The sequence below is a fragment of the Varanus komodoensis genome, unplaced genomic scaffold (assembly GCF_004798865.1).
Source record: "Varanus komodoensis strain SLA01 unplaced genomic scaffold, ASM479886v1 scaffold113, whole genome shotgun sequence".
In the NCBI taxonomy this organism is placed as follows: domain Eukaryota; kingdom Metazoa; phylum Chordata; class Lepidosauria; order Squamata; family Varanidae; genus Varanus; species Varanus komodoensis.
Genome location: NW_025335325.1, coordinates 935086 through 944609, shown reverse-complemented (window position 1 = coordinate 944609; position 9524 = coordinate 935086). Strand labels below are relative to the sequence as shown.

General features: G+C 50.3%; 1 protein-coding gene across 2 annotated transcripts in view; it reads left to right on the top strand.

Moving 5' to 3' along the window:
• Positions 1-1378: 1378 nt before the first annotated feature.
• The window catches only part of FCHO1 (FCH and mu domain containing endocytic adaptor 1), a 56069-nt gene continuing 47923 nt past the window's right edge, over positions 1379-9524 (top strand). The window contains exons 1-2 of one of the 2 annotated variants that reach the window (XM_044421032.1): positions 1379-1562; positions 2546-2632. The gene's annotated coding sequence lies outside the window, so the exon portion shown is untranslated. Of the gene's footprint in view, positions 1563-2545; positions 2633-5775; positions 5826-9524 lie in introns of those variants that run through there. The other variant, XM_044421033.1, reaches the window with a different exon arrangement.

Here is a 9524-nt window from a genome sequence, read left to right as displayed (position 1 = left end):
GATTCTGTGTTGTTTTCTTTGGGCCTCACTTGACACTTCCCTTCTGCCTCCAGTTCAACTTAGTGACCACCAGCCCCGGTGCTCATGTGTGAGGAAGGTGCCCCGTCCAGTCCCCAGGTGCTTCCCAGGTGCCTGCTCCCTTTTCCCTGCAGCCATCTCAGGCTACAAAGAATGTCTTTGTGGAGCGTGACATCAAAGCAGGAAGAGCAGCCTTATATTTCTATTCTGTTGCCCCCCTGACAACAGAACTGTAACTTAGCAGTCATGAGGCCTAGAAATTCAAAACTTGTGGCATGATTTTGAATTTGGCACCTAGCGCCTCTTTCATTGCACCCTTCCGAGCTCTTACCTCCCTGGTTCTCTGCTGCTCTTGCCCTGCAGGGCAAAGCAGTGTCCATTTTGCTTTGGGCTGTGGCTGAGTTTGTCATTCCAGGCATGCCCCCCTTTCTTGGCCCTGCACAGCATCTAAAGAATGACAGTTGGTCCTATTTCAAGGCCAGCCTCTCTCCCTGCCTTTGCAACTGTTGGAGAATTATCCAGAAGAGCCCTGGAGCTGCACAAAGGATAATCAAGGAATCTCCCCATCACACACACATTTTCCTCAAAAGAGTGAAATGCAACCCACGTAATGAAGATGTGGCTGGCTCGCTCACTGCTCACAGGGAAAGGATAGTGGGAAAGGCTCTGCGTAACAGCCTAATGTGCAGAAAGTGTTTCATACTAGCTCATTCCCCCACTTCAGTGTTGAGCAATTCACACTGTGCACCCCAGAGGGCCCTCACCTTTCTCCTTGCCTCTCGGGGGGAATCTGGTTTACAAGGAGGGCCTGCATGCAGATAGTCCTGGGTTCCAGTAAGCAGGGGATGAAGGGACACCCATCTCTACCTGGCTGGTGACCCAGGGCATTGAATCAGAAAAGGTAATGTTGGGTTACAGGGATCAGATGTAATTGTTGTTGGTCGCAGGAAGCTTCATGGGAAGATCTAGAAGGGACTTTGTTTCCCTCTGTCTGTCTGAAGGGGCCACTAACCAAACTCGCGCAAGGTAAGGATACCGGCCTCCCTCCATGATGGCTGCAGGCTGAGGTGGCCATCACAAAGGTCAAATGCATTTGTAGGCTGGGGGTGTTTCGAGAGGATTGGGGGCAGGAAGGCGTGTGCAATTGTTGCCCCCCCCCCACATCATCCCATGGTGGGTTAGATGGGCTGTGAGCCTTGTAGAACATTCACTCGTTTGCTGGTTTCTGAGGAAGACAAAAACCATCTCAGTCTCCAGAGAAGATTCTCAATGCATTTTCATAATGGTTTTATCTATTTAAGTGTTTGCATTTGGGGGCTTTAATGGCTGCGGTGGGGGGTGGGGGACTGGTGCCGCAGATGTTCTGTTCCCCCGCACACATCCCTAATGACAAACCATCATTTCAGGCTAGATTCCTGCAAGAGACACAGCTGTGCTTTGGGTATCTCCCTCTTTATTTTTTTGAAATAGGTGGACAGACATTGCACAATTGGAGCAGCACGGGACAGAGTAAACTGGTTGCCATGGCAACAGCCAGAGTAAAGGTATGGATTCAGGAGTGACTAATCCAGCAAATAGGACCTCTTTCCCTACTGATCCTTTGTTTTCTCTTGGAAATCTTGGGTGGCAATTGAATTGGGTTTCCTAAGAAGAATCCCTTTGGTTTCAGAGTGCATCTACTGAGGGAGCCATATGATAACTTAGGTTTCCGAGGGAGGTGATGGTTTGAAACGCACCTAGCAGCAGTTTCTCCTCTAGGCCGGGGCTCCGGAAGCCATGGCTCCAGTCTCCTTCGCCTCCCTCCATGCCACCAAATTAAATAGGGTTCTGTCCAAGAGACTTTGGATTCTAAACTGCTCATTCTCTAGGCAGCATTATTTAGTCAGCTGAGGGCCTGACCGAACACCTGTTCAGACAGAAGAAAATCCTACAGAGCCCTCCGTTTCCCATCTAGAATAAAGTCCTACAACTTCCAGCAAAACTGGCCTGGGAACGCTAAAAGTTCTTAGGGTTTTTGGTTACTTGCATACTTCATGAACTGCTGATTTTTAAAATGTGCACCCGATAAATTTAGAAGTCCAAAAATGTACTTTCCTTCCTCAACATACACGCACACTGGAGGATCAACAAGTCTTGCCTGCGATGCACAGGTTGCTTCTGAATCCCATTCTCGATAAATCAATTTCTTTTCAATCCATCAGGGCATTTGTAACCAGTCTTAATTGATGAAAATAACTTCCTGTATGCCAGGGGGATTGTGTTTTTTGAAGGAATCAAATCCAGAACAGATGAGCAAATCAGCAATTCTGATTGAAATACAGTTTACCATATTTTTATTCCTAACCCTTTAACGAAAGTGTCATGACCATCTTACATAGGCTTCTAGTCTATAACTGTTCTAGCTAATCTTCCTGCGTCAAAACCAGGGGTGTGATGAAGGCTCCTCAAACAAGCCATCTTTTAAGAACTGTGTATTTAAACTGTCCCTGCTTTCTGTGTTTTCTCCTGATGTCCTGTTTTGTTTCAGCTGTAAGAAGACTGAGGCCAGCTCACTGATATGCACAGTTCAGATAGAACTTGCTGAGATGCACAGTCAGCCTTTTGGAGAATCACTGTGAGTGCTTCCCCATCACGGACCCTTTGTGCTATTTGAGACTGAGTTCTGTGTGCCAGTTGCTGCTGATGTCTTTTGCCTGCATGCTACGTCATCAGCACAGGATCTGAGCTGGCAGCAGCTGGCCAAGAAAGGGATCTTGACCTTGTGGTGGAGACCTTGAGAAAATACTGACCCCGTCTGTCTGTGGCTGCTGCGGAAAAGGTAGAAACATATTGGGCAAAATCCAGGAAGCAATAACAAGTAGAAGCAGAACTGCCCAGATCAAGCTGCCTTTATGCAACTCTTAGCTGCGAATGCACTTAGAATCCTGTGCACAAGTCTGGTCACCACATCTAAAGAGAGATGAAGAGGGGGCAAGAAAGGGGAACTGAAGTGATTGACTGGTTTGGACCTTTTGGTCTGTTGGCGTGAAGGCAGCCCATTCCACCAACTCCCACAATTGCAGTGTAGTTGTTGTTGGTATTGTTAGTCACGAAGTCGCGTCCAACCCATCGCGACCCCAAGGACAACATTCCTCCCGGCCTTCCTGTCCTCCACCATCCCCCGGAGTCCACCTAAGCTCATGCCGACTGCTTCAGTGACCCCATCCAGCCACCTCATCCTCTGCCGTCCCCTTCTTCCTTTGCCCTCAATTGTTCCCAGCATGAGGCTTTTCTCCAGGGAGTCCTTCCTTCTCACTAGGTGGCCAAAGTATTTGAGTTTCATCTTCAGGATCTGGCCTTCTAAAGAGCAGTCAGGGTTGATCTCCTCTGGGACTGACCGGATTGATCGCCTTGTGGTCCAAGGGACTTGCAGGAGTCTCCTCCAGCACCGCAATTCAAAGGCCTCAATGGCTGTGAAAGCTGGACCATAAGGAAGGCTGAGCGCCGAAGGATTGAGGCCTTTGAATTGTGGTGCTGGCGGAGACTCCTGCGAGTCCCTTAGACTGCAAGGCGATCAATCCGGTCAGTCCCAGAGGAGATCAACCCTGACTGCTCTTTAGAAGGCCAGATCCTGAAGATGAAGCTCAAATACTTTGGCCACCTAGTGAGAAGGAAGGACTCCCTGGAGAAGAGCCTGATGCTGGGAACAATTGAGAGCAAAGGAAGAAGGGGACGGCAGAGGATGAGGTGGCTGGATGGGAATGTTGTCCATGGGGTTGCGATGGGTTGGAATGTTGTCCATGGGGTTGCAATGGGTCGGATGTGACTTTGCAACTAGCAACAACAATTAGACCACTCCTAAAAAAATCAAACCTGGATCTAGCAGACGGCAGTAACCACAGGTGGGTGGCCAGTGTCCCCTTCCTGGGCAAGATATGTGAGCAGGTGGTAGTGAACTGCTCCAGGGACTCTTGAATGCTCTTCCACATCTATATACCACTGCTGGAGGAGGTTATCTGGAGCTGTGGTCTGAGATGCAATCAGTATGCATCTCAGCTCCAGCTCTCCTTTTCATCTAGCCCAGGTGAGGCGCTGTCTGTTCTTAATCATTATCTGGGCTTGTGAATGGGATGAATGAGGGCCATAAAACTGAAGCTTAATCCAGATAAGACAGAGGTGCTGTTGGTGGAGGGATCCTCTGTCCAGATGGGTGATGTTACACCGGTCCTGGATGGGATTGCACTCCCCGCAAAGGACAAAGTTCTTGGTTGGGGGTGCTCCTGTACCCTGAAGGTATTGCTGGAATTTCAGGTGGATCTGGTAGCCAGGAGTACCTTTTACCAGCTTATGCCAGTTCACCAACTACAGGCTTAGAGTGTGGGATGTCATGAGGTGTAGTGAAGGCCCCCCCCGCCCCCCGTACGAGCGACTTCAGAAGGGGCAGAACAAATTCCTGGAGGTGGGAAAGCTGCTGATGGCCATCAGGCCTGCTGCTTAGTACACCCATTGCTGGGAAACATGGGCAGGAGGGTGTCTTGCGTCACACCCAGCCTGCCTGTTGGATGCCTTTGTGCTGTGGCAGGGGCAGAGGCGTGGTTTGGGCGCACCGTTGCAGTGCTGTGGCGGCAGTGGAGTGGTTCTCGAGCCGGTAGCCAGAACCTGCCCTGGGGGCTCGACAGGCTCCAGAAGAAGCGAGGGCTGCAGCAGGCCCAGCTGGGGAGCCCACAAAAGACGGGAAGAGCCTCTCAGCATTCCCAGGGCCATGAGTTTTAACACAGGGTCTTGTGGCGCCTCTAGGGCGGATCAGTTTCTTCTGGCATGCGTTTGCATGCTCCCCTTCTGCTCCACTGATGCATGAAGTGCACATTTCACAGCACCCAGAGCCAGGAGAGTTTCCGCTTGTCCAGGAGGAGTGAGACCCAATCCTGACTTCTGGCTACTGGAGAAGTTCAGCATGTTATCTGCTGGACTGTGACAACCTCCTAGCCAGGCATCTTGCGCAGCCTGGCCGCTGCACGCTGGCTGCCTCCAGCTGCAGCTTTGGGTCTCCTTCCCTTTCCCTTTTTCCCTTGCGGGGGTGTCTCCAGCTGACTCACTGCAGACGGTCAGGGGATCCTTCTGGGCGGAAGACTGGGATCAAAGCTCCCGAATAAAGCCCCTGTGGCTGATGGTTGGAGAGCCGGGGTGGGATGCAGGAACTCAGAGCATCCCCCTCTATCATGGAGCTCATGGGGCGCCGTTGGGCTGGTCCATGATGCGCAGTCGAAACTGCTCGCAGGCTCGTTGCGGGCTGGAGGGAGAATAGGAAAAAGGGGCGGGGCAGCCACGTTACTGAACAAGCCAACCTAGTGTCTAGTAGGCGCAGTGGACTACAACTCCCAGCTGACCCCGTAGAGCCCCCCCCCCCAACAAGAAGACCCCCGGGTTCTGGGGTGGGGCGGTGTCTGCCAGGCCGGTTTCTCGGGGTCCCTGGCCGGGGAAGAAGCCTGGCATCCTACGGCTCGCTCCCAGCACCGCTCCCCGGCTGCGGTTACGCGCATGCAAGGCTAGGTGGGAAGAGGCAAGCGCTGCCCCTTTAAATAGCTCCCCGGGGAGTTGCGGGGAGAAGAGCGAGCGCGGCGGCGGCAGCCCAGAAGCAACGTTCGCTGGCGGGCGAAGCAGCCAATCCGGAGCGAGCTTGCTTTCCGTTTTGCAACCGAGGCTCCACAGAAGCCCCGCCCCTTTCCACCCGTCCTCGAGAGGGGGGCCCAGCTGCGTTTTAGTGTGTGGGGGGGGGGGGGGCAAGCAGGCAGAGGAAGCAGGTGTGTGATGCGGAGGAGCGCTAGGAGGTCAGTGCATCCCCCCCCCCCCACCCTAAGCCACCGCACCCATGTTGCTTGCTTGACAACCCCCGCCAAATTGCAATGGATGCCGCTTCCATTCTTGCCTCCCTGAACGCTTAACGAGGGGGGCACTCTCGTTAGCCCTCCTAACTGGAATTCCTAATACTTGGAGTCGGGGGGAGAGAATTAGAATTAGCTTTCCCGAGGGAGGGGAGGGGCTCCTCCTCCAAATTTGTTATCTCCTGGCTTTGCTGCTCTCCGTCCCTGTCTGGAAGAGGAGGGTGCAAGAAAATGTGCATTTTTCCTACTATATTTTTAACTAATGCATTTGTTGGTAACAGGTAATCGAAATAATTTGTTTTAGGCTTTGCAATTGGGCGATGTCACTCTTTCATTTTTGGAAGGGGCATTTTCGGAGGGAAGGGGTTGGGGGCACATTGCATGTCTGTGCATTATATAGCTGCATATGTACATGCGTGTGCAAGTGTATGCATTTAAAGTAAACGTATCTGGCTTGGCTGGAGCCTTCTCTTCACCTCCATGCAGACCTGGGGCTTGGCTGATGATGCAATCCAGTCCCAAAAATAAGGCTTAAAGGGGCGAGGCAGAGCCTGAGTGTGCAGCCTGCAGTTTGGAGAGCAGGCCAGGAATTGTTCCAAGGTGGCAGGTTTCAGGTGGCAAGAGAGAAGGGCTGGACACATCCGTGGCTCTGTCTTTTTGAGGCACCCACGGGCGTGAGGTGCAAAAGAAGCAAGACACAGGAGGGAGTGCTGAGCTGCCAAACACCAGTTGCTCTTACCCTGGAAAAAGGGGGGGGGGTTCCAAATTGTAGCAGGTGCGTCATTGTCGTCCCCCCCCCCCACGCACACACACATTTCCTGTGTTACTGAGCAGGTAATTTTTGCAGAAGCCTGCAGCCCTGAATCCTTCGCTCCAGGATCTGTTGGGTTGTTGTCTCTCCCTGCCACCTGTGTGAAATTTTCCACTCTTGCTGCCTTTGCAGGCGAGCTGCTTTGCAACAGGGACAGGCTGAATGGGGGCCCAGGGACAAGCGACCTGCATGTCCGTAGCAGTCAAAGGTCCAATCTTGTATCCACAGAGGCTTGAGCCAAAATAAATATTAGATGATGTATGAGTTTTAACTGGCCAAAGCAGACTGGCCAGTTTTTCTTCTGTTTCTTCTGGTTTCTCAGTTTGCCTCAATTTTAAGAATATTGAACCTGCCAAGGAGATTTCCAAAGTCTGCAGGTTTGTTTGGCCTTTTTTTTTTTTTTTGAGGTGGGGGGTCTGTGTCATGGAGTTATAATTTTGGGAGTGTGTTTATGTATGTGTGCAGTATCAGGGTGTGAAGATGAGATAAATTTGAATGCAAACGGAGGTGCCAATGCTCTGTGCCAGCCTGCTTGCTATTCTATGCAGGGGCAGGATGAGGCCCCTGGACCTTCTGAGGCGGTACCTTGTATCATCTGCATCCCACTGTGAGTCTGTGCTATCGCACACCCTGCATGGCTTGCCTGGATCCAGGCCTGAACCTTGCCTGTTCTGGGGGCCCAGAATGCAGGACCAGTTGGCAAAACATTCCATGACCCAGAATGGGTGAATGAAGAAATGGAGATCTTTGTGGAAATGGCTGCTTTTGCGGATCCAAACATTGCTAATGTTTTCATGTCCAGGAGCTCTGAATATGATCAGCCAGTGTGTGTGTGTGGGGACTCAAATTGCTTTAAGTAGCCCTCTCCAATCTGGCATTTTTCATGTGTAGGAGACAGAATGTGTTGCTGGGGGGCTGTACTTCACCTGGAGCGCACCAGACTGGAGAAAGCTAGAGTAGTATAAAATCTTATATAAAAATGCTGTTCTCTATATTAAAAGATATCAAGAGTCTTCCCTACCTTTTCCATATATACATGATTTAAGTGCTGCACATAAAATAGAGTAAAACAACGATTTAAAATGGTTGGTTGCTTGCTTGCTAGTTGCAGTCGTGTCCAACCCATCGCAACCCCATGGACAACACTCCTCCAGGCCCTCCTGTCCCCCACCATCCCCTGGAGTCCAGCTAAGCTCACGCCGACTGCCTCAGTGACCCCATCCAGCCACCTCATCCTCTGCCACACCCTTCTTCCTTTGCCGTCAATTGTTCCCAGCATCAGGCTTTTCTCCAGGGAGTCCTTCCTTCTCACTAGGTGGCCAAAGTATTTGAGTTTCATCTTCAGGATCTGGCCTTCAAAGAGCAGTCAGGGTTGATCTCCTCTAGGACTGACCGGTTTGATCGCCTTGCGGTCCAAGGGACTCGCAGAGTCTCCTCCAGCACCACCATTCAAAGGCCTCAATCATTTGGCGCTCAGCCTTCCTTAGGGTCCAGCTTTCACAGCCATGCATTGCAACTGGGAAAAGCATAGCCTTGACTATATACACTTTTGTTGGCAGGGTGCCGTCTCTGCTTTTTAGTATGCTGTCTAGATTGCCATAGCTTTCCTCCCCAGGAGCAAGCGTCTTTTAATTTCTTGGCTGCAGTCCCCGTCTGCGGTGATCTTGGAGCCCAGGAAAATAAAATCTGTCACTACCTCCATTTCTTCTCCATCTATTTGCCAGGAATTGCCTCTGACTTAGGCCACCCTATGAGTGCATGTGCTCCAGAATGCCCTTTCCTTCACAACCCTGCTTGACTCTTGTAAACTTAAGGCTGTGGCTTCCCTTATGGAATTGCTCCATCTCACAGCTGGTCTTCCCCATCTTCTCCTGCCTTCAGCTTTCCCCAGCATGATGTCCTTCTCCAGGGAGTCCGTTTTTTTCATGATATGCCTGAAAACAGCGGCCTCAGTTTTGTCATGTTTGCTTCCAGGGCTAATTCTGGCCTGATTTAATCTTTCCACTTGTTTGTCTTTCTGCCAGTCCGGCACCATATTGCAAACATATCCATTTTCTTCCGCTCAGCTGTCACATCCAGACACAGTGATCAGGAATATATTAGTGTGAGTGATGATCCTGGCCTTGGTCTCCAGTGAAATGCCCCTGCACTTGATGGTCTTTTCTAGTTCCTTCATTGCTGCCCTTCCGAATCTCAGTCTGCTCTGAATTCCTTGGCTGTAGCTGCTGTCAGAATTGATGACTGATCCAGTGTATGTAAAACCTTTCTCAATTCAGTTTCTTCATTGTTGACCTTAAAGTCGTGTAATTCTGTATCATTATTTTTTCTAAATGTTTAGTTGCAGTTCTGCTTTTGCACCTTCTTCTTTCCCTTCCACTGGGGGTCATTCCAATTCATTGCTGCTTTTATTTATGTATCTTCCATCAATTTTTCCTATTCCTTCCTCTGATCCTGAACCAGCTTTACAGGTTTGCATACAGATTAAACAAATAGCGAGGTAAAATACACCTTTGTCTGATACCTTTGCCAGTGGGAAACCATTCTGTTTCTCCATATTCTGTCCTAATGGGAGCGTCTTGTCCATGATGCAGGTTACGCACCTGAACAATCAGATGCTGTGGTATTCGCAGTTCATCCAGAACCATCCACAGCTGCTTATGATCCACACCATCAAAGGTTGTTGTATGAATTATAGACTGATCTTCTGAAATTTTTTGGTGCACTCTAGTAGCCAAAGAATATTTGCAATGTGATCTCTAGTACCTTCTTCCTTTTGGCATGTACCTTGAATGTCAGGTGTTTCTTGCTCCATATAAGGTACTATTCTTTTTTTA